At 36.9% G+C, this 26,057-nt stretch overlaps 1 protein-coding gene and 1 long non-coding RNA gene across 5 annotated transcripts in view; one reads left to right on the plus strand and one right to left on the minus strand.

The window, feature by feature from the left end:
* Positions 1-26,057, minus strand: part of elfn1a (extracellular leucine-rich repeat and fibronectin type III domain containing 1a) — a 165,938-nt gene that overhangs the window by 55,094 nt on the left and 84,787 nt on the right. For all 3 annotated transcript variants that reach the window (XM_088612414.1, XM_088612416.1, XM_088612415.1), the window contains exons 2-3: positions 23,633-23,727; positions 4,872-4,967 (exon numbers count right to left, since the gene is read on the minus strand). The gene's annotated coding sequence lies outside the window, so the exon portion shown is untranslated. The remainder of the gene's footprint in view (positions 1-4,871; positions 4,968-23,632; positions 23,728-26,057) is intronic.
* LOC148645331 (uncharacterized) overlaps positions 1-26,057 on the plus strand; it is a 124,876-nt gene that overhangs the window by 4,572 nt on the left and 94,247 nt on the right. The window lies entirely within an intron of this gene.

Here is a 26,057-nt window from a genome sequence, read left to right on the forward strand (position 1 = left end):
AGTTAGACATTGACCTATAGATAAATTCAGTTTTGAAACCTTTTTTCATGATTTTCTAGGCTGCGGGTACTTTCCCTTTTCTTGAGCAAGTCTTAGAAGACTTTGTTAATGACCTATGGAAAACATTTCTCATTTCCTTAACTACAGCTGGTAGAATACCATAAGGCCCTAGACATTTCTTAATTGCTTCTTATTGATGTTGAATTGGTTCTGCTCATCAGCCAGCAGCTACTGTATATCGCCTTGCAACTCACAAATGTGCCTGACGCTCAGCAGGTGTGAGCCTGGCCAGTACCTGGATTGGAGAGCTCAGGTTGCTGCTGAAGAGGTGTTAGTGGGGCCAGTATGCGGACACTATACTGTAAAAAGGCATCATCCTTCAGATGAGACCGGGGTCCTGGCTCTCTGTCATTAAAAATCCAAGGACATTTCTCGAAGAAATTAGGGGTATCACCCTGTTTCTTGGCCAAAATTCCCATTGGCCTTTGCCAATCATGGCCTTCTAATAATCCCCATCTATGAACTGGCTTCATCACTCTGCTCTCCCCACTGATAGCTGACAGGTGGGGAGCCTACTGGTGCATCATCCAGGTGGGGCTGCACACTGGTGGTGGTGGAGGGGATCCCCATTACCTGTGAAGTGCTTTGAGTGGAGTGTCCAGAAAAGCACTATAGAAGTGTAAGGAATTATTATTATTATTACCATTAATGACATGACAGGAGTGGAAATGAACTCATGCAGTACTTATCCATTAATGCTTTTGCAATAGTTGAGATAAATGTAAGAAAAACAGTGTATCACACTGGAGGGAGGTAGGGCAAAACACTATTGGTGTGAGTCTAGTGTACAGTACATGTATATGTTACCTGCTTTGTGTGAACTGTTGTAAGGCTGAGCTGTCAGGCTAGCATTGAGGCCTTTGCTAATAAAGGGGTTCAGCAAAATATTCCATCCTGCCTCCATCTTATGAACAAGCACTTGTAAGTGCTACAATATCTGTACTACAAAAGGAAAGACCTTGGTGTATTTAAAGAAGCTGAAAAGAAAAATCAATTAAACAAATTCAAAGTGCCTTTTCTTGCAAAAAAATATTATCCCATCCTGTATTCAAATACATTGCAAAAGCTGAATCAAGTATTTTAGCATGCATAGTCTTTATAATTGAATGTCTTTCATGTACATTAAAGTAATGCATTTTTTAATTCATGTAAACGGACTTTTTATAATAGCAGGACATAAATCATATGATTAATACTTTTTTTCTTGCCATGATTCCAATGCTGTAAACAAGCACACAAATGCACAAAGCTGCCGCTTTTCAAATGTGTATCTGTTTTTCAAGCAGTAATCCATCTCTATTCATAACACAGCTGCAAGATATAAGTGCAAGTTCTGCACAGAGAGTCTTCATAATTTTATTATAACTAAGAAGCTAAAGGAATTCTGCTGTTTGTTTTGTGGAATGTTGCTTGGCCTTGAAGGAAATAAAAAGAAATACTGAAATTCTCAAATTCCAGGCATCTTAACTATCCCTTGAATGTTTGCGGAAACTGCAGTTCTGTTATCAGCGATTTAAAATTGGTTTCAAGGTTTACAAAGAGCTTCTTTATCCTATCTTGAAATGAAACAATTTCACAACAAAGCTAAGATGTAGAGTTTTGTACAGCAAGTCCAGTTAGCTCATAGGGAATACTGCCAGCATAATTAGAATCTGAGAGGAAAACAAATCAAGATGCTCCTCATAAAGCTGAGCCACTAAAGACAGAAGAAGTAAAGTCTTAGAGTCGAGAGACAAAAGAGAAGGGTTATTTGTGTTCTCATTCTGAATGATTCACGTCCTATTCTACAAATATAATTCTTTTTCAGTCAGTTCATCTGTATGGAGGTTTTGAAGTTCTAGGTTTCTGATGAATAGAAAACAGTGACGGCTTCTACTGACTTTCTGAATTCTTCGATTGTAATATCTTCACACCCATACATACCTGTAAATGTCTTTTGTATATATACGCTGTATATTGCATGAATATGTAGTGTTTTCTTACATTACCAGCAGCAAGTGAGTAGAAACAGTCTTGAGACATACAGTATCATACAGTTTTGAAGCAAATTGAAATGTTACAGGTATAAGAGACGTCAAAAGCCACAACATGTTCCAGTGCTCAATTTCTATAAAACAAATTGTTTACGGATGGTTTAAGTGAAGGAATCCTAACTGTGGCTGAGCAAATTGTATTAAAAATACTGTACTAAGAGTAGCATTACTGGTAATAAAATTAGTATTCATAAACAATGTGCCCACCATCACCCCTGCAACACAGGAGACCAACAGATAACGGATAAAATAATTATGATATGAAAGAGTATGGCCACCCTGTCAAGTTGCTATGGCATTTTAAATCTAAAAAATATTACCTGCTTTTAATAACAACGTGCCCTTTAGATTTATGTATCTTGGTTAGACTTGATAAAACATTTGAACAAAACTGTGACTTCATCACATTTATACTGCAATCATAATTTAATTTACAGTTAACTTTCATTACAGAGGCAAATTGTCTTTCAAAAAGCCAACTCGGACATGATCAAGTCTTGCACCACTGGTTCGATGTTTGCCACTTTTGAACAGAGTGGGGCCCTATTTGTAATCTTTAATTTAAGAGTACTATTTTACCCTATTCCTGGTTGAAAGGATTTCCAGTTCTGACTAAATGTTCCTTTATAATTTAGCAATCATTTCAAACAGTTGTGACACAACAGCTTGACACTCTAAATCATGCACACTTCACTGAGCAAAAGTTTTCAAAATCACAATTTCAATATCTCCAAAAAACATAATGACACTCCATCACAAAAGTATCTCAACCACCTCATTAAACAGACAATGATTTTTATGAACATTAGATAGTGGATAGAGCTTAATTTCATGTAAGAAACTATAAAATGTAGTTATTGATTAGATGGGTTCCAATTCATACTGCATAAGATATTTGTAAAGACTGGATATTTACATTGATAAATACAAAAAGCACAGTAGTTTCTGAATAATGTACTCAAGAAAAAAAGCCCTCTTTGTACTTAAATAACTCACCAGTCCAAAATATATACTTTGTGACAGGTTGCATGTCATTTTCAGAAAAATAGACCTTACTAGACATAGATATAGACGCACAAAAGGAAACTGGTAGTGCACTTTATAATAAATAGTTCAAGAGCTTTCAAAGTACAAAGGAGTACTGTATATATCTGGTGGTAAAATGTTAAATAAGGGCTCAACTGCTAGCCTGTTGAATTTTAAACATGGGGAATGTGATCTATCAGTGGAATTGACAGATATGAAGCAGGGTTACAATTGACATGTCATGAAAGCCCGCCCACAGAACAATTTTTCATTCACATCCCTTCCAACAATATAACCTAGCAGGAAAGGTTGGACTAAAAAAAAGTCAATGATAGGCATATATACTGGTACAGTCCTATATAATTGAAGTAACTGAAGTGACTCCTCAGAAGTAACCCTAGATTTGTTCAGGTTAAGGAAGATGCACATATACTGTATTAGGAATATTTTTTAAACTTTTCTGAAACCCACAGTATTTGCTCCTTTTGAATTGTTCTCACGCATCTACATCATTTTTCATGCAGACCTAGATACCCTCATGAAAGTTAACCACAGTATTTTCATTACTTTCCCATGCTCTATTACAGGTGCCGTTCAATTATTGAGATTCTCAAATTGGCAATGTACAGATCAGAAATAATATCAGTTTGCAGTCAGAAGATTACAGGCATAATTTTCTTTTTGAAATAATACCTCATAGTTTTAATGTCTGAAAAAGTGGACGGATAGGAATTTCCCTTAGTGTTTTTCTTGTCAATGAGTTGTAAAGTGCTACTGGCATAAGAAGACAACTCGTATCACTTACGGGATTATGTACTGTATTAAACTAAACACCTGCCACCCATGGATAACTGTACATGCACAGTACCTGATGGTGGGGGTATATTGGGTGAGTGTAAACAAAAATAAAAGTATCCATTTGTAAGTTACTGCATTAAAAATATGCACACGGGCCGTATTAAACTAATGAGTGGGTATCTTTTATTGTAAGAAAAACTGTGTCCCAAAAAAAAAGTTTCCATTAAGGGACAAAGTGTTCTTCAAGATTCTCTTAAAGGAAATTAAATTACAGTATGTGGTTTTCTTTTCCTAGCCTGGCTCTTAAGCTAAACAAGATCAACGTCGTCAAGAGATTATATATATTGTTCCATGTATTTTCTGTTTGAGCTCCAATATTTATATACTGTTACTTTAAAAGTGAAAGGTTGGAGTGGTGAGCAAGCTGCAAAGGATCATGGTGAGGTTAATTCCACAGTGAAAAGTAAAAAGTAAAGTAAAGTTTCATTTCTTTGTTCTTTTTGCTTTTCACTGTGGATTTAACCTTTCATGCTTTGTTTAAAAATAAACACTAGTTAAGGTTTTTACTGCCTGATGGCACATTCAAAGTCTTCAAGGAATTTTTCTCATCAGATTTTGACCCAAGCCAATAATCATAAACATTTTTTATAAAATGTTACTGGACAGATTTTTTTTTCTGATGAAACTGCAAAAATCATTATCACTAACTCTGAACATTTTTTAAACATTTCGGTTACTTCATCTAACAAGAAATTAACAAAAGTCTGTTTATGTATGATAGATTATTGGGATTTGCAGTTCAAATATCATGCACTGAATAGTATCCTTTCAAGAACTATTTTCATGCTGTATCATTGAGGAGCTCCGGTCTTAAAGGAAACAATGTTTATGGTCAGTGGTTTTCAAAAAGAATTAGGGTATTTGACATTTGAAAGGTTTAGAGTAAATTCTTACCGCAGTTGAACTACGCGTCCAGCAAGCTTTCCTTCGGCTCCGGCACTATAAATGTCTGAATCACGTGCATCCCCCTCGGATGGGAAGGTTTCTGATCTGAAAAACAAAACGGAATCACTGACAATTATCATTAAACCACTGTGAATTGATTTTTTTTTTACGATCCCCTGTATTTAAACAGGACAAGTGCACTCCGATGCCAGCGACTGAAGACAGTAGATGAAAGCCCCGAATTAAATCAAAGGCAAGATCTAAAATAGGTAAAGTAAGGTGACAGCAGATGGGAATTGTAGAATCAAAAGAGAAGAGCAGTGGATGACAGCGAGGACATTGGGCATGTCAGACAATTCTGCTTTGTTGGCTTGATAAAAAAACAAACCAGGGCAACAGTGGACTACAAACGAGGATGAGAATCGGAATGGGCATGAGGAAAATAGCATGACCAGAGACTGTCGGGTGTGATGACATTGAAGGAAATAAGACATTTATTCCTGGTGAGGATATTTCATAAGGATATTCCACACTATAGAAAGCTGAGACTGAGAAGAATTACCAATGGTTCGTAACACAATCACACACTACAAGACGGCTTGATGGGCATTCTGGTTCATGTGGCATTTTCCCTTTTTTATAGGTAGACAAATAGTATAGTTAGGGTCCTCTAGTCCCTAGTGGTGGTTGGTATTGCTGCCTGTGAGTGTGTGTGGCCCCTGCGATGGACTGTCACCCCCTGCCTTGAACACGATGGTTGCCAAGAAGCTCCGGATTCCCCACAACCCTGAAATGGATTAAGAGGTTAGGAGGTGGGTGGGATAGTCAAGATATTGCGATGAGAGATTACATGACTTAATGTAAACTACTGTAGAATGAGTGAAGATCCCCTCATGTTGATTTTTCAATCTGATGTGTTGGAAACCCAGAAACAACTGATCAACTGCCACTTCCCTAGCTAAGAAAGGAAATAAGAAATGATTGTCCTGAACTGGATATGATCGCTGCTTTGCTGCTGCTGCAGTCAGTCGGCAAACACTACTGGTGAAGACTGAATGGAGACTTCACAGAATCAAGCAGCAGCTGAGAACTCAAATGCTTAAGACTTAAGACTCTTAAATGCGAGGTAATAAAGCTGAAAGCAGCAACACCTTCACAGCCAAACAATATTCCAATTCTGAGCCTTCCAGAGAAGTTTGAACGTCACGATCTGGTCTAATTGCTAAGGAAACCAGTTCCTAATGGATCCTAATCTGGAGCAGTGAGAATTACTGAAAAGGCACACAGAAGATCACTCTTCTTAAGGCTATGGCAAGCCCCAGATATGATGTTTTCAGGTTTCTCTGGAACACTGATACCTCTATTTGAAAGAAATGGCCTTGTTTGGTCTTCAGGGAGATCTGTACTGTGCTTCTAACCAGATTAAAGTCCAGCGATTGTCCTGGAGATATTTCTTTACAGGACAGTTTTTCTTGTGCCCCAGAGTACACATGGTCCTAAATGGTGGGGCACAGCATCCATTTGCAAATAAGGAGACCTTTCTTTGCTTTTTTCCTCTGCTCTTCATCATTCGAGGGGACTGTGCATGAGTGATGGACTCATTTTGGTTATCCGAGGAGTGTCGGCTCCGAGTGTTTTTACAGCACCTGGACATTGAGATCTTACCATTGTTTTTCTTTTTTCATTTTGTTTTACTTGTTTCACCCCGATGACATTAACTATTGCAGTGGTTTATTTATTTATTTTTCTTCCAGGGTTGTGTTGTTGAGTGCTCTGCAGTGTGTGGAGTGTTTTTATTTTTAACTCCTGTTTTCCTCTCTGATGCTTGTCGTTTATTGCAAATATGTGAATTATTTATCCTGCTCCTGGAGGCAACTTCTTCTATGCTTTTTGGCTGTATTTTGTGGGGAGCAATGATGTTTTAAAACCTGTGATCACGAGGACACTATTGTCAGAGATTCGACAGTGTTAAGGAATGGGATGGGCTTTTGTCCTTGTCTGATCCTCTCTTGCTGGTTTTTGGGATAGAGGCAGGAGAAAGCGAGGAACAAAAATAAGTTCATCTCGATTATTTTGTCTCTCCACTTTCATTTTAATAGCTGCTATGTATTCTTTAATTATTCAAGACATGAATTCCTTGTTGACCCTAGATTTGATTTTTAGACACACCTGACTAATGTTTCTGTTTCATCCCGGAATGCGTGTGAGCTAAGTTTTCCCAACAAACTGCTTAGTTTCAATGCAAAGGCCAAATAGAGACATTACTGTAATATAAGAGTTTCGCTTGAAATAAACATAGATGTTTGTACTGTAGACTAGCTTAGAGGTATTACAATGTCCTTCCTCTTCTGCCACCAAAAACGATTCAGTTGTAACGAGAAGGAATATTCAAATTTCTATTTTTGGTCACGGGGTGAGCAACTATGGAAATTAATCAACTATTTAAAATAAAAAGAATTTTCCTCCAGTCCATATAAGACAAAAGTGAAACCCGCACGGGAAATGACTGACCGGTGTTATTCTGAGTGCGGATGTGAATGCTGCCACGATTCACGTACTGTATTACACAGATTGAAATCAAAAGAGTAGAAAACTCGATTTTGGACATCTACAACATCATTGGGGAAAAAAATAATTTTTCAAAAAGGATTTTGGGTGTAGTAGTTATATACTGTGTTCAGATTCCTGTTAAAGTATTTACTTTTTTCATCAAAACATCTAGACATAAATCCTTCTCAGAAATTAATTGGATTTTTGCCTTCTAAACTGTTTCTTAATGATATGCAATTCTGAGATCATATCTAAATAATTATCAGACCACCATGCCAATTTCTGCAGATTTATGATAGATGAATGCTTGCATGCCCCCCACTGGCATCTTTCTACTATGCTACTACAAAATGAGATATTAGAAATGCTGTTTCGAGCTAAATGAATGTACTCTCTCATTATTAGTCACTCAACAATCTTCACATTCTATGGGATGCAGTTAAAGACGCCATTAAAGACAATTCAGCTTTGTCACACAACTATATAAATCTCATCTTGGGGGGGAATGATTGAATGGGCTTTTTTAGAACAATGCTCAACAATTTCTATAAATAACTACCCTGAAAAGTTTACTTTTTTATAAAATAATTACATTCACTGATGGCACACCTTTCCTAATTTGTATAGGAAGATGTACAGTATAGAAACAAAAATGTTTTAATTGCAGTCTTCCCACTTAACTTCTCGATCGAAAGTAACACATGTGCCATAGCCCATGTTTTATTCTAAATTATTATGTTGAAATACAGTTCAAACAACCACTTTCCAAGGTTTCACCAATCCTCTTTTTCTTTCTCCGGCTAAAGGTGGCAGTTCCAGACACGGCTGCTTTTAAAATGCTCAACATCCCAGTATCATTAATTGTACTTCTTCACTTTACACAAGTGACCACAGACTGCCTGCCCCTGATCTGTATTTTCATCCAATGGGGAGGAAGGGTTTGATCTGCTTCAGCTGGAAATTCTTGGGGGTGGTTCTGCATTACAGCATATGGGATAATTGGATCAGGTTTCATCAACATGGTAACAGATTGATATACTAACCCTCTGGCAAAGATGTTGTCAGGAAACAGTGCTTTTCCCAATTTATTTCAAGTGTCACTCATCAAGGACCCTTGCTTTCATCTTTTGCCTTGTCCCCAAGCTTGGGTTGTTCATCAGGCTGTGCTCTACTGCTGTGTTAATTCTGTTCAATATTATATATCGCAGTACTGTAGATGACACTATTGTTAATGTCTTCCATCCCTTGCCCCATCTGCTATTCTGAATTATTTAAGGACTTTATGAGGGTATAAGACGAGCTGGTCAAGTCTATATTATTTGGCCTTAAATCTGGAAGTGGAGAGAGGCCTACATCCATTTGTGCCATTGGTGAAACACTCCATGCTCTCGCGATGAGATTTACACGTACAATATACACCACCACAGTAAACAGCATTTTTAAAGAGAGACACTGGCCTGAACAGATGGATACAATTTCCCAATTCTCTTCAGGCTTGCATGTCCCAAATTAAAAATCAATGCGCTGCCTCTATTTTCTTTGTATGATATACTTCTTTTTTTTTGTATGTTTCCTCTCTCTCCTCCTCTAGGCAATTGGAAGAGTTTTGAGCTTATTTCTGTATTTCAGACAGCACTTGGAAATTTAAACATTATCATATATTAAGTTCTCCACACATGTAAGAATAATTATACAGTTATTTAAGATTCACACCAAAAATCCGACATGCTAATTTTCCTATTTTATGTAATCTTTTACTGCTTTCAGACAATTCTCCTTTCTCTTAATCATGCCGAGTGACAAAGAGATACAGATTCTAACAGATATTGTCAATGAGGACAATGTTCTTTGCTTGCTTCAGGACTTGTAATACAATATCTGTTGTTCAATGGTTAGCAGCATTTACCACCTGGAAAAGCGTCTTCGCAGTTTTCGGGACAAAAGTTTGCATAATATCGAATATATTCTGGCACCAAAGCTGAGATGACTGATCCTCTGCAGAGTGCATTTTTGTATTTTAATCATCAAATTAAAAAGCTTGTTGACAGTAAGAACAAAACTGAAGAACACGAACTCTCTTAAAATGTCATACTTATAGAATGTAATAGACTTCCACTTTATACTGAAAAGAGCAATTGAGCAAGAGGAAACTAACAGAAATGAATACACATCATTACAAATAACTAATTTTAACTGAAATTAATTTTTCAGTTAGTTGCATCAGTAAATTCAGGTTTAACCCTCTAAAGCTTTGAAAAAGAGGAGACGTGCTTACGCTCAGTCTTCACAATCCCTCCGATACAGTGCCTCAGTTACGTTCTTGGACATCTAGTGACAACGTTGCTCGCACAACACAAAGTGGCATTAATATACAGTATGGCGTAGATCCAGGCTTTTGGGTCCCTACAAGTGAAGGGATACATTAACATCTATGACAATTGAATGAAAATTGAGAATTAAAAGAAATGTCAGCATTTCTGAACCCCTCACTCTGTCTCCTAGTTTGCGGTTCCCGCTCAGATACATGTGACTCACTCATTCCTCTGTGAGTGTTCCCCATTTTGCACGGCCTCACACAGAGCCTCCCACCATTGCACGGCCCATCAAAACTGTAGCAAGGCAGCCGAGCAAGCGGAAAGAATCAATACAGCCAGTTGTTTCTACTTTTATTGGGCTGTCGCATTTTTTTCCCATGACCGTGTCCACTACATTTAATAAAGTATCACACATTGTTGATTTAAGTCATTGATTATCAATGAGTATCCTTATAATGTTTAGGGACCTGCAAAATAAGAGTCAATAACAGATCATGACTATCAATTGACTTTACTATCACTCATAACAGGATCACTCCCTGTAGGCACTGTGGTGGAGACAAGCATAATGTATGCATAACACATTTTACATGTGCATATTTTGAACATATTTTATATATATATAGAAAGATATTGTACATTTCCTTCAATTCAAGACAAATATAAATGTTCATCAAATGATGAACCGTGAGCTACACCTTTCCGTGGATAAGTAACTGCAACTGTAGATAACACAGAATGTGAACACCTGCTGTATATATTCCGTTACTTCAAAAAAAGAACAATTTATTAGACACAACAAATCATTCAAAATATGGCTCTACATAGGAAAGGACTAGTTACAGCTTACTACAGGGTAGACGGTTTAAAGAATACCATGAAAATATCTAGGAAATACGGTAAAGAAGAAATTATGCAAATTATCTTGATATGGATGAAAAATGAAATGTAAGAAGTTAGGCTTTGGGCTATAGTTTAGGCTTTTATAAAACTCTGCCATATGAAAAGCAGACACAAACATAAGCAGTGATTATTTTTGAATATCATTGCTTAAAGCGTTTATGTATTTCTAACTGCTAACTGCTCTTGAGGGGGTTTCACATTTTAACACATCCTGGGACTGGAGCCAATAACTAACCCATGTGAACAGCATACATACTGATTGACCCATTCGGGATGAAATAATTATAAGGATTTATTAAAATTAAAATTTTGCAAGACATCAGCAGAAACAATGCTCAAAGGAAGGAACTAAGATATATTTTTACTAATAGTCATGTTTCTAAGGGAGGCATAACTGATATTCAAATAGTCCAGGCATAAAGGGTATAAGCTATGTACGGTAGTGTATGAGTTAACTGATGATGTATTATACTGTTGTCCGGATCTGAGATGGGTCTTTGTCAGATATTTAAAATAGTGGAAATAGAAAGATCACATTGTACAGTACATGTTTATCTTATTTTTAACAGTGATGCACACATTACAAAAACAATGTTCCCTTGTTCTCAAGCTCTGTCCTTCAGAACAATAGCACCACAGTCACTGTATCACCCAGTGTCAGTGCAATGCCTCCAATACTCAAAGAACAGTTGACAGAGAGATAGAAGGTCAGAAACTCAAATAAAATATCCTTTATCAATAAAGAGGTCTAGAACAATATTAAACTGCCACTTAAAGAGATCTGACCTACTATCTGACTTAGCAGAAATGCCCATCTTGATAGTTCATGGTTTTGTCCTTTTCTTTTCAATACATTAGACAAAGCTGTCAAGACCTGACTACTGATCATGGAAAGCTGATGGAGATGCATTTCTTTTTTACTCTTTTGATACTGTGATAAGCTGTTAAAGTGTCACAATCTATTCAGAAAAAGGTGCTTTACTTAAAAATACAGCTTAGTACTTTGTTTTTACATTTTTCTGAAGTGTATCCCATTACCTATACAGTAGGGACATTTCAGAAACAAAGATTTCTAGTTGATGTATATGTCATACAAAACAGTAACTCAAATTCAGATTTAAACATGTATGGATTGCCAAAATGTTCCCCAGTGCATGTTTTTGAAGGGTTTTAAAGATAGCTTTCTAACAAAACAAAAAACGTTGGTGTCTGATTTTGTGTTACTTTCATAGTTCTCAGTAAGCACTTAATTCATTCCTGCAAACCAGGTACAGTAAAGAAACACTGAAGATCAATGTGTGATCCAATCTCTTTTGACACAGGAAAGCCTTAAAAGTAAATGTAGCCATCCTTCGGAGTTTAAGTGCCTGCAGGTACTGTTTGAAACAGCTGTCTGGTTAGTCAGGCACCTTAATCTGAACACATTTTTGTCTTTGCTCCCACTAAACAGACCTTTTACTTGCTCTGCTTGCCTGTCATACCAGATTTGAAATGAAAACCACAAGACGGGTCTTCAAAAACTGATCCTCGGAAAACTATGTACAGGTGAAACCAACCTTTTAATGCTTGTTTGGCCTTCCAGTGAACAGAAAATGATGGATTTTTTTAAATGACAAATGACAAAATATTTTCAGATGAATATTAAGATTACCACACAGCTCTTGAGAAATGTGAGGACTGACTTCCAAAACACCTTTGAGTTTGCTTTGGAATGAGATGCTTGGAGACCCACAGCCGCAAGTTTGAGAGGACTGAGATCTTCTAAAGCTTCTCGAATAGGAGTACAATACTCACCTGTACTGTAGGTCCTACTGACCCAGATGGAAGTGAATACAGCGTGAAGCTTGGTTGTATCCCCCACCGCTCCTAGTACTGTATGAACCCAGGATACCGCCTCAACAACACGGATTGTTCCAGCCGCCTTTTTCAAAAGCACTTCTGCATAGACTCGACACACATTGTAGCTGTTTAGTGTTATTACAATATGCAGTTTTGGCAATATGTTGCGCTTCTTTACTCATATCTGAAGCATTCCCACTTCTTCATTAGAAGTGTAACCTGTGCACTTAAAAAAAAAATTAGTCCTACTGACCTACAGTTTGAATTATTCAATGTCTGAAATTTGAGCAGGAACTGAGTGATGAAACGAGTGAGCGATGCCTGGAAAATTAGGGATTATTCACCAGTAGATGGTGCTTTTCCCTTTTGAGAAGAAAATCCAATTATGACCCAGGATACTACAGTACATACTGTACTGTTCTGAGCATCAAAAGACACCTACCATTATTTATACATGTACATTTTGAAAGATCTTAAGAATATGGATTTGACTTTATTATATTATTTTATTGCCATTTAACTTGATCATTCATAACTGACTGTGATACATGTGGTTGCATAAACACTAAATAGTGAGAGCTGATGTGTGCACAGATGATGAGATCATTTAACCTGTTTCATGTCAAGGTGGGTGAAAACCCAGAAAATAAAACCAATACACCGTAATCTGTTTTATCAAAAGAACAATGCCTTTGTGTGATCAGTACGTCAGAGACCATGTTCACAGACTGTCATTTCTAACCTCAGAGTCATTACAAACAAGAAACAGTTCATCAATGGCAGGCCATGATCCGGCTCACCTCTTCACACCAGATCAAAGGGCGGGTCCAATTGAGATTGTCAAGGCAGGAGTGTCCAGTCGCCTGACCACTATATTGATTCAGTCTCAGGACCTCACATGCTGCTGTTTCTGTGGCTTATCTTACAGCATACCACCACATTACAACTGAACCATTTCAAGTCCTTGCGCTGCTTATGTAAGAGCAGCTTTCTTGTTAGATGAGAATGTGACAGGTTTGCCATGGACACCCTACTCCTTCAGATCCCAGCTCCTGTTGATGCTATAATTTTTGGATTTTTTTTGCTATAATTTTGGGTGAAGGTGCATTCTACATTTTCTACATTTAGTGCAATTACTAAAAAGCCTCACAGAACTGGTGTAACTGGTGTGAAACAAACTCACTTTTACTGTCCTGTCTGTGGGGTATCCAAAGCCAAAGATATTTTCTGATGAATCCTCTATCAAGTGGTTCATCTCCTCATCTCACATATTGTTGGGCACAGTATTATACAGTATAATATTATATTCAGTATAGATATATATAACTGAAATATCTGAGTCAATTTTCTTGTGAAATGTTATTGAGATTGTTTGCAAATAACTTCAATCTACATCTGGAATTTCAAAAAAGTGGTTTCACCAATGCTCCTGATTGAATATAAACAGTCTTGTATATAAACAGTATTCAGTCTGTTGAGCTGCACAAAAACGTGTACTAAATATGTCAGTTATTGGCAACTAGAGATTGTCGGGGACATTGGTCAGAAACCAGGAAATTGGCAAGTCACATCATAGATCTCATAGATACCCAATACCTTTCCACATGTGTTCCCACAGTGCATACTGTAGTACTTGAATTTGCATTGTGAGCAACTTGTTTTGCTTTTTCAAAAATATCTACACATTACCTGACATGCTCCAGTCCTTGTCAGTGCACAAAGCAATGCAAAACTTGCAGACATGAAAACTGTCAAGTTAGAAATTTCAGGTGCAGGCTGATGAAGCTTCACCAAATAAATCTTTCTTTATTGTCACATCCACGTCAAAATGCATGCATGCAACTAATTGAGCAAAATTAAATACATCCTTTGTCTCAACTAGCCATGTGTTCAATCTGTCTTGATTCCACATTGTTAGACAGTAGAACAATGCAAACTCGTGATGGTTTGGTCTCCAAGAACAGACAGAGGCAGCAGGTAGGGTATATATGCCCTTCCTGTTCAAGTAATTCTTCAGCTCACTCTGTAGGATGTTTGTGAAGCTACTGCAGAATTGGTTGATTTCTTGTATGTGGCTGAAATGTCTATAGAAGAAATCAACAGGTTTGTGACAGGCCTTTCTTCTGACTCTCAGTAATCAGCCTGCAGGACCTGAACATGTGGGAAATACAGCAGAGATGCTCTGCAAGGAAACTATTTTTATAAAGCGGCTCCCTATCTTGTGTGCACCACAAACACGTACTCTAAACCCACCCCAATACCAGGTACCAGTGTGAGTCCCTCAATACTGTATATCAAACTAATCTAAATGAGCCCCTATATGACAAGGTGTCTCACAACCCTTCAACAAATATCTAATTAATGAATGCACCACAGGTGAACCTACAGCATTTACAACCAGTAGCTGCCTTAACAACCAGTGCCGTCCTTCGGATGAAACATAAAACTGAGGTCCTGACTCTGTGGTCATTTCTTGAAAAGAGTAGGGGTGCCAAATTTCCCATTGGCCTTGATCAACCTCCTAATAACCCTCATTTCTGAACTGGCTTCATCACTCTCTTGTCTCTGACGCACTATGGCTGCCGTTGAATCATCCAGGTGGGGCTGCACATTGGTGGTGGTGGAGGGGAGTCTCCATTACTTGTAAAGAGCTTTGAGTGGAGTGTCCTGTATTAGTGTAAGCAATTATTATTATTATTATTATTACCTCTAGTGGCAGGTTAGCTGAAGGTATTATCCTCCTTACTGCAGGCCTGCCACGAGATTTATGTTTGAAGCACAAATGTTTTGTAGGAATGTGATGCGGAAGATGCAGCTTTCATGCAGTGCTTTGGTAAAAGCTCATCATAAATAATGCACTAAGGCATTGATTTATTCTGTCCCCACTATTGTAAAATTCCTGGGATCATATTCAATGTATGTAATAGCTCCTTATATACTGTAGATATATTAAGTATTTCTTCATATTGTCATTTTTCTATGGCAAATATTTTAATTTTTGTCATCTTTGACATGTTTTACAGTTGTTCCGCTTCACGAATGAGTGCACCAGGATTTTAATCTCAGTATTCCAGGGACTTCAGACTATATAGGTTTCTATGCAAAAGACATACAGTACAGTATATAACCTCACTGATATTAAATTTGAGATTTCAGTACACAGGCATACATCTCCAGAACTGCTTTTGTAAACGTGGTTACTCTGCAACTATAATTTAAGTGCTAATGTGTTTATTGTTTATTTAAACCAGCAGTTACTGAGGCTAAAAGAGAGAATATTTCTATGTTCTCAACATGAAGCAACAAACAAAATAATGGGTATAAATGCAATTACTTTTATTTAGTACTTACTGGGATTTCTTCAGAGTTATACATAGTTCTTTTATATTTGTAAATCCTTTCCAAAAAATGAAGAAAATGGGCTTCAAATTCTTCAAATTCTTGAATGTATGTTTGCTTTACAAATACAGCATACATTCTTACAATTTGTTTGTCTAGAATATAAGTGAGTTCATGATACATTAATGTATTACAGGTTCCCTAAGCATGACTATTCTATATCTTAATATCCTTTCAGTTGAAAACAAATACAGTATGCAATGTGACCAAACTATGCAAACAATGTGATATTAAAATGATTAGAAAAGAGCTGTGGTATTTTCCGTCAGGTATTTCTTTTGTTCTTGATTAATTAAAACAGGAAATGGGGACCCACAGAGCAGCTCAAGCAGTACATATAATCGTGCATAATACAGGTTGATCCAGACAGTCCACATTTCACTCATTTGAGACTGGGCCATGTCATTAACCCACTGTAAGCATGAGTCTCCAAGAAGGGATGCCTTGTGACTGGACATGTAACAGTGACCTCATGAACTTGTCAATCTCCCTAGAGCTTAAGTGTTATCAATGAGCATTGCGCTATGCCAATGGTTTTCTTATTGATAACACGATGCTAACTCTGGCTGAGGGGTTTGGAGGCAAATGTTGAGTGCCTTGACAATGAGCACATGGCAGGAGTGCAGGCATGTGTCTTGCTAGTAAAAGAAATACCAGCTAACTGTCACTAACTGTGGGCTAATCAACAGTGTCAGAATGGGATATCCTTTATCTACAGGCATAAAATCCTTTATCTACTGAGTCAGATTTTTATGTTCTTTCCTAAGGAGTGGAAATAATGATCCCAAAAAGAGTCAAATGGAGCACATTGAACAAGAAATAGAAAAAAAAAAGATGCAAATATGTGAGAAGACTTAAGCCACATTAAAACCAGTTCCCCATAATCATGGTAGTATAAAACAAATCTACAGTATACTGGTTGTCCTTTTTACATATCCTTTTAGCATTTTATTGACTCTTCACTATAAGTTGAAAGACTTTACTGACTGCCTTCTATGTCCTCCTTCTCTTAAATTATTTTTTATTCTCACAGATTCAAACATTTTTTCCCCCTAAGTCTTAAAAACGGCTTGTCAAAATGTCACTCTGACACAATTATCTGAACTCCTGATACTTCCTTTTGAAACAATAATATAAACTATATTGAAATATAAATTACACATCAAAGCTAAGCAATGGCTTAAAAATAAAATAAAGAAAAATGATTGTGTTTTTTTACTGATGTAGTCTAACTGAATTTCAGGTTTTTAAGTTACAGTACATGGAAATGTAAATGTAATCTGAATATTCTGAAGTTGAGGCATATGATAGTTAGTTTTAAGTGATGGCCTTTTCCTTCAGTAATTACAGAGTTTGAAATGTGCAATCCTTAAAGATAAGACATTAACACTGTCTATGTAAATATAGAGAAATATGGCAACATATTACAATGAAATACGGAAAAGTCAATAGAGGAAGTCACAAATAGACCATGAATTATTTCAGTAAGTAATAACCTCATGCAATTACATTACAAATACGGATAATTATTATAAAATTTTACCAGAACTACTTAAATAACTTAAGTGCATATGTAAAAAAAATATTATTTTCACAAATCTGTGATTCTACTTATTAGATTAACGTTTTATTACTGTTTTAGTAATGTGTTAGAGAGACCAGTAGAACAGAATAAAATTAAATTTTCCAGCACTGACAGAGTGCTGGCAATTAAATATTTTTTTAATTAAAACACAGTACAGTAGAGATTAATTGCCTGAGACTATATCTGCTTTACAGTCTGTCGTAGATACTGCTTTTCAAGGCCATTTACCTTGAGCCTATGTTAACTAAAAATTACATTTATTTAATAGAAACAAGGTTTAACAATTAAATACCAGAGAGGATACTGGTGCAGCACAAGGGATTTTAATTCTGCATACAAATGTTTTGTATGTTTATTGAAAGAGGTATTATCTTGAATATATTTAATTAAAATTTGTTCTGTTTATTAAAAAAAGATTAATCCCGATAACACATTCTGTTTCAATACCCCTTTATTAGTGAGACAAGAATCTAGCAGCCTCTGTTTATAGCTGCACCTACAGTACCAGTCACTTGATGGGATACAAACTGTTACTTAAGTCAAAGGCTTCAAGGTACAGTATACTGTATAGCACCTACTGTCTGGCACTTTGCATAATTATCATAAACAAGGCTATTCTGTTACCTAGTGCTGAATCTATGTAAGGATGCTTAAATATATAACAGTTAATCATGTATTAAATATGATCATGGTATGTTACGCTCATAACATATCTTAAATACAGAGCACATTATTCAGACTATGCAGTATTTTATACAATTATAAAACCTAGAAATAGCTCCATGCAATAATATCAAACATCCAGCAGTGTCAAATGCTGTTTTACACTGAATGGAGTGTTTGATAATCTCCTAGGGGGTAAAGACCTGGTTTTTGCTTTCTAGCAACCCAGGATCTCATCCATGCACTTCGATAAAGAAGCTTCCACAACATGGCCGGTAGCTTGCTCCACACTCCAACAATCCTCTATGTAAAGAAGTGCCTTCTGTTAAATGCACTTCCACTTCATGTGTATGTGCTCCATTGGTTTATGTTCCTGTCAAATTGGGAACAAACCTTGTCAAAGCCCACCTGTATGTCCAGTGCACATACATCAGATCGCCGGATCAAAGCAAAACCACAAAATAGATTCCTTATTTAGAAGAAAGCTGTGCATGTACGCTATCAACAAATTCTGGCATGTGATTTAAGTTTGACAAGCTTTCCTTCTCTTGCAGTATGGAATATGTGGTTTCACTAGACTATCAGTTAAGTGATGTACTGTATGTGACCTGTGGCATGTAGCTGCTGATCACATGAGATTGAGAAAGTGAGGAATATACTATTGTATTTTTACATGGGTTGTTATGGTAATGACTATTCACTGGTATTATCGTAGAAAGCCCCTTTAGAACAATGACGGCTCTTTTGTTTGCTGTTGAGCATATTATTGAGTCGTTGATAATTTTATTGATAATCTAATTAAACCACACACTCCCTGCTACATATGGATGTGAAATCTAAGCAATTAGATATAAATAACTACTGCTGTTCAGAGGATACCACTGGGGGAAGCTGATGCAGCTCATTTTTTTTCTGGTCTGTTCTGTCCTGCATAAATAAATAATTATATGTGATAACTAATGTGATGCTGTGCTTACTCCAGGACTAGAGAGTATAAAGACTCGTCTGTCTGTTGATTTCTGTTGGACACTGGGCTGTTCCCCAACAGGAAATAAAATTAACCACCATCATGCCTTCTATCGTAACAGCTCAAGATGTTTTGCTAACCAATTTTACTTGATGATTACACTGGGAGTGTAGATTAAAGAGCTTGTTGCAGGTCCAGGTTTAAGTCAGAAAATGTCCCTGCAATGTTCACAACTCATAAATGTGCCCAACACACTGCCCATTTTTCTTTTTTTTTATGTTGACATATATATATATATATTTGATTGATGACAAATGTACCAGAAAGACAGGTGAATGGGAGCAAAAGGCCGTGGAGATCAAATTAAGTGTTGAGCAGCTGTAAATACGATTCAGGAATATGAGTAATAACCGCTCGAAGCAGTTTGCAAACAAGCAGCTGTCTTGATAACGGCAGAGGCAAAGACCATCCAGTCTGTGCTGGTATAGTGATGATCTGTGATACTTGGAGAAGCTGACAGGACGAAACAGGAAGGCTTAAAAGTGTTGTTGATGAAAATGTCTGCCAGTGAGCATACACCTAGATAAGTGTATTCAGTAACAGAAGGGGAAGGGTTCAGTTATTTGAAATAAAAGTCATATCTAGGTTTAAGTTATAGTGCTGGCAGTATCTGCATACAGCACAACTAGACTCTTCTCCATTCTGGCCACTGAACTTCAACAAACAGATCTTTAGCCAACTAAGGCTATTGGATTCCTTTGAACTAATTTGCACTCTGATGTCAAAAGTCTCAAGAGCAGTGGAAAATGACCTGGCTTGAAAACATTTGAACCCCCCCCAAATATTTTAAAGGCAAGCTTTAAAAACGGATGACGAAAATAAGTTTTCAACCTTACGGATTAAGATAATCGCAGAAAAAAAATTACCTACAATAAAGTGTCCAGAGGGCATCGGAGCAAAACAGTCAATTGGTGAAGGTCTGGTTAATATTCCCTCTCTGTTTAATATGAAGCTCTTCCCTTTGAAATGGTTCACAGCTTGCACCTCTCTCAGGACTGTCAATCACACTTCTCTCCCTTGATTTCATATTGATATTCCACAGCCAGGTTTCCAGCTCTCTGACCCAGTTTTCCAGCGTGAGATTTACAGTCCCTGCAGTTAGCTGCTGCAACCCTGGATGGATGCACAGGGGATATATTTATGGGCAGCACTCTTAGTTGCCGGGCTGAGCCCTTGCTTTGCTCACCAGAGAAAGGAGCAGTATGGTAGTAAAGAGAGGAGGAAGGTGTTTAGATGGTTACATGGAACCATTTAATGTTTTATCAACATCATATTCAGCTCCGTTCTCACTCTGATGGAAAGGATCCAAGTTATACTTATATTAATAATTCATGGGGCTGCCATGACTGTTTATATGCATCGTTCGTACAGCATCATTCAAATCCCCTCCATCAGAGGCTGGAGGGGAGGCTAGTTTTGTTCATTAACATTTAGAGTACAATGCATCCCTGTACATTCACTAAAACAGTATCTTTACATCTCTGAACAGGATGCAAAGGACCCTCTGTAATATACTGTATACAGCAGGCAGTGATGAGGAAGTTACAGTATGTGGTGGTGGTATCATTTTATATCAGAAAAACTGTGCACTTGGGTAGAGTGTACTGTATATAGAGTGCAATCAAATATATAGTGTAGTCACGCTAGAAAACCATATAATGTTCCCATTGTTAGAGGACTACTGTTACATTTAAAACCAACAATTACATGACTACTAGAACACCAGGCACTAATCCACAAACACCTGGTGAGAACATGCAAACTCCACACAGACAGATGCTGAAGGCTGGAATGAAACCCAGAGCAATGTAGCTGAGAGGCAGCTCCAACTACCTCTGCTGTAAAGCTATTACAGATCTCTCCATCTGAACCCAGACAGATGCACATTAGCTCAATAGCTTGCCAGCCTACCAGTTTTAACACATCTTGTGAGGAGTAATTATTCACATTTCTGCAGTAGAAAGCTTATGTACACTATATGCATTTATATACAATGCTCTGAAGCTAGTGAGCAGGGTAGTAGCAGCAGCATGCTTCAGAGACAAGGTATCACGTTACTGTACTTGCCAAGATCGCTATTTGTCAGCCATCTAATTTAGCGTTGAGGATTGAAGAGAATGTAATGTGAATTTTTCTTTCTGGCAAAGAATTCAGTTTCCAAAATAATTTGATACAGTGTGATTCTATGGCCATTCACTGTCTTGTTCCTTTGTAAAATAAACCTAAAGCTTTCTGGAATTATAAATGCTAATGAATAAACATCACACTATTCTTACTTTAGGTTAGTTATTTTGCTATTACATCCAAATTTGATGAGAAATGTTAATCTGTGTTTCCATGGACACCAGAGCTGTCAATGTTTGAAAATACAGTGAGAGTAATGTCAATATTCTATTTCACATTTTTGTTTCAGTTTGATGTGATAATTACCATGTCTGACAGAGAAATTAAACATTAAAAGTCCACTGGATCTGAGGGTCTTCAGCCTATACAGTGTATAAATTATAAATTATAGTATATCACTGCCAAAATAGACATCTTTTTCTACTTTGATCTCTCCCTGTGCTTCCAAGGGTGTAACTGCTTCTTTTTAAAAATAGTAACAGAGGTTTCGAAATGTACCTTCAATCGTGGGGCTCTACAAAAAACTTCAAATGAAATAATGGGAAAACACTGTCTGAAAAGGACGGGTCCCTCTTTTGTTTGTTAGTTTATAGCGTTATCTGATCTCAGCTAACATGAAGCCACGTCGGCACTTTTTTGCTGAAGACCTTACCTCTTCAAAGTCTTTTAACTGATGTCAGTCTTACATTGAAGTCCCCGGTATCAGAACTGACATCACCTTCTGTAACAGGCGTTTCCACTCTGATGGTTGTTCCAGAGCAAAGGAAAAGTACCGTAAGTGGGCTTTGTTGACCTTAACACCTGCACCTTTCTCGATAACAACCGTTACAACTCTTCATTTGTAGGACAAGGTACTGTAAGTATATTCAGAGTCCCACGAAGTTCATAGGTGAAGAACGTGCTAAATTTGTCCATCCATCCACTTCTCTTAAGCTTCTGAAATATCCGCTGTTGCTTTTTAATTAAATATCTAATAATGAAGCTGCATCGAGGCAGAACGAAAGCATAATATTTAATAGCACAAAAAGCACAGAAAACGGAGAACTGCTGTTGAAAGTGGTGCGATGTGAGAGTTCATACAGTATAAAAACATTGAGGGGACAGAAAAGAAGCCCAGAATACAGCATTTTTCACTTTGTCCGCGTTAAATTTTCATTGGAATTAGTAAATAAGTAATCCTGAGCTAACCGTTCTAACATCTAATTTCTTGCTATTTGACAGCACCAAGTTTACATTAATGATGAAACAGAAGTACAGTATGTAAAGAAATAAGAAATCTGATGAGAAAAAATCTTCATGTGAATATTGTTTGTTGTCTTTTCTTATAATAATCAAAAACATTCTATAAGTAAATAAAGATGTGAGTACAATCTTATCTGGATATTTCTTATATGTCTTACAGTCGAAAATTTTAAATTACCTTCCAAAATTTATTTGATGACAAACGTTTAAACAGATATTGGAAAGCTATTTTTAACTCTATATTCTTTGAAAGAATATACATAAGAAGACATAACTATAAAACATAGCTATAAAAGCCTATAACTATAACTATAAATAACTATAAAAGCCAAACCAATATTGAGAAACCTCTGGTAATTAAAAAATCTCAAAGCACATTGCTCTATAGTGACAAGTCATTCTTTTGCCATAGTTAAGCAAGACTGTACATCACATATGTTTGAAGACTGCATATTTATCAAGCTAATTAACTTGAAGAAAATTGCTTTGTTAATTAGTAACCCCTCAATAATTGCCAGTAATTCCAGAAGAATTATACGTGCAAATTCCCCATCTCTATTTTTTGGACCATACATTATGTAGACACATCAATGCAAAATCATTCAAACATGACTTTGTGTGAGAACTCGACTCTTTTGATGGTGGTCAGTTGTTAAAAAGGATACAAAACGTATATTTCGGTCAACTGTTAAAAATGTCAGTGCTGCCTTTGTGCTGGAGTTTTTAATATGTGTACCTATTACCCCCGAGAAGTTATGTGAACCAGTGGTTAAAGGAAAAAGGCTTGTTAGTGAGACAGAGTTTACAGTGGCACAACCAAATTAGCAAACCTCATTCTGATCCATCTCCTAGCATCTTTCTGACACGTTTTGTGTAAAATCACCTGCTAAATGTACTATTGTTGTTGATGTTGCCTATAATCCTGTGAGTTCCTGAGAATTAGATTCTTCATTGCATTACCTACTGTCTGCTGGTTTGCCCCAGTTTGTTTTGGCGATAGACAAGAACCTATTAAAGAGCCTCAGAACCTAAGCACAGTATAGCTTAAGTCTTATGCTGCCAGACGGACCAATGCAACATGGCTTATAGAGGATTATAGCACAAAGCCAATTTCTCTACTCACCTCTGCAAGTTCAGGTTAAATTGTCCAACAGGAGCAAGCCGTTTCCTCGCCTGGTCTGTCTCGTGGCCCTCTCTTCATGGCTTCCCTGGCTTTTTCTACAGACACAAGACAGACACCCGTTCTTCATTTATCTCCTGTTCCGAGAATGAAAGTACAACTCCATTGTCATCATCTCTTCACACCAGATTCAATTTCCTACGAAATAATATACCATGGATCTGGGATACGCACAAGAGGCCCTTCAGAAGTTACAGCACCAACCCTATTCTTGTAGCTGTGGAACCAGTCAGCCATGAATACAACCAGCAGACCTACCCCGGAAATTAACCTTTCATCACAGACAACTACAACGGATACAATTAATTACAGGGGGCAAAATAATGTAAAAAGTGTTAATGGCATTTATTCTCAATTTATTCTCCTATCTGTTTTCGAGGAAGAAACAAGGAAAACCTGGACAAGAGACAGTGTAGAAAAATGTAAATTCAGAACTTTCGCTAAACGAGGTACTTTTCCCGAAGGATGTGGGGCAGAGGAAATATTTCGATTATTAACTATTATTTTGTCCTTTCAGGAAGGTCCACAAGCAAATTTTGCTCTCAGTAATATTTCTGGTAGAATATCATAAATGTCAAAATATAAAATGTCAGTTTTAATTATGCACACTATAAGTTTGCACGCCAGTAAAATAATTTAACGTGGACTTGAATGAATACTATTAGCTGATTAATTTCTGCTTCCAGAGAGTGTCTATGGACAGCTGTGCCTGGACTCATGGGGTCAGCAAGCTCATCCAACTATATAGGGACTGTATATAAAACACAGAAATAAAAGAGATCAACAGTGTTATAGTGAGTTGTGACAGATAGTGTCATGATAACAAACTTACACAGAGAGAAGAAGCATTCATGACCCTAATTAAATAAGGAGAAAAAACATGTCTCGCATCATTTTTTTCCCTCAATCCTTCTGGCATAATTATTAAAGTTTTAGTAGAGGACCATGATAATGGAGAAACTGGATGTTGGTTATAAAAGCATTGCTGTACATTCTAAACAGTTTCAAAGAATCAGATGGGATTTTTTTAATGCAAAGCACACAGACTTTCAAGAAAAAAAGATACAGCTTAACTGTACTGGTAGCAATGTACAGTTGAAAATGAGTGCTGATGTTCCATTTTTTTAAAGAAATTTTAATGAACTACTGTCTGTTGAAGGCAGCTCTTTTTGTCGATATGATTTGTGCTACAAATATTATTAATATTAATCAAATATATATGAATTAATGAACAAATGAGTAAGTAAATAAATGAGTGAAAGAATCATCCTCATGAATCATGAATTGCATTTCATGAATTTTTATGGAGTATCTTGCTCAAACCAACAATTATTTTTAGATGCACAAATGATTCTGTTATGGATACAACTGTTACATTGAAATTTAAATATACCTTGATCTCGGTTATATGACGTCCTGCACACGTTTAAGAAAGTGGATTAGCTTCATATATTTTTTTCCAAACTGAAGAGACACCATCCTTTAACAATACTAATCTGTGTTCATGCTACTGTAAGACGCAAGGAAAGAAAACCACAAACGAAACTGATACACCTTAATCAACTGTTTGCTTATAATATAGCACGTTATTTAGTGTTTTATGTATACACAACAGATATGTTGTTTCTAATATTAAAGACATTCAGAATAATTTATTTTCAGTTAATAAAACTCAGATGATCCCTTTTTATGTACTGTATAACAGATATATATATATGTATATGTGCACACGTGTACACATGGTTTGTATGTTCTCCCTGCGTTCGCTCGGGTTTCCCCAAAGAAAAGCCCCAGTTTCCTCCCACTGTCCAAAGACATACTAGTATGTTAAGTAGCTTCTAGGAGAACTGGTGCTGGTGTTAATGAATGCATGTCTGTGTCTATACATGCCCTGCTATGGATTTCAGTAACCATTCCTGTTCAGATCAGTATGATTGGCTTAGCTCTAGAAGATGATACTGTATATCCTATATAATGTATCTCCAAGTACTACTAGGGATTGTAATGCAGTAGTAGGGGAGGTCTTTTCCCCAGTATACCGTGCTATCGGGAAGAAGACTGATGTAAGTGACCTCACAAGAGACATTACTGGTGCAGATGTCACTGGTGCATTCCTGAAGGCAACATCATAACTGGCTAATTCAGAGGTTTAGAGGCAGTGGTTTATGAATATAATTCCCCCCGAGAAGCAACTGAAATGCTGCCCACATCTCAGGTAGAGCTGAGTCACCAACTATTACCAACTAGTGGTTCCATATCTTTATGGACACCTGTGAATATCCAGTCCAATCAACGGAGCAAATTATTGCAACTGTAATCTCTGGAGGTTGACTGTCAGGGCTTTTTCCTAATTTTCTGTGAAGGTAGC

Source organism: Lepisosteus platostomus, chromosome 19 (genome assembly GCF_059453375.1).
Source record: "Lepisosteus platostomus isolate fLepPlt1 chromosome 19, fLepPlt1.hap1, whole genome shotgun sequence".
NCBI classification, from domain to species: Eukaryota; Metazoa; Chordata; class Actinopteri; order Semionotiformes; family Lepisosteidae; genus Lepisosteus; species Lepisosteus platostomus.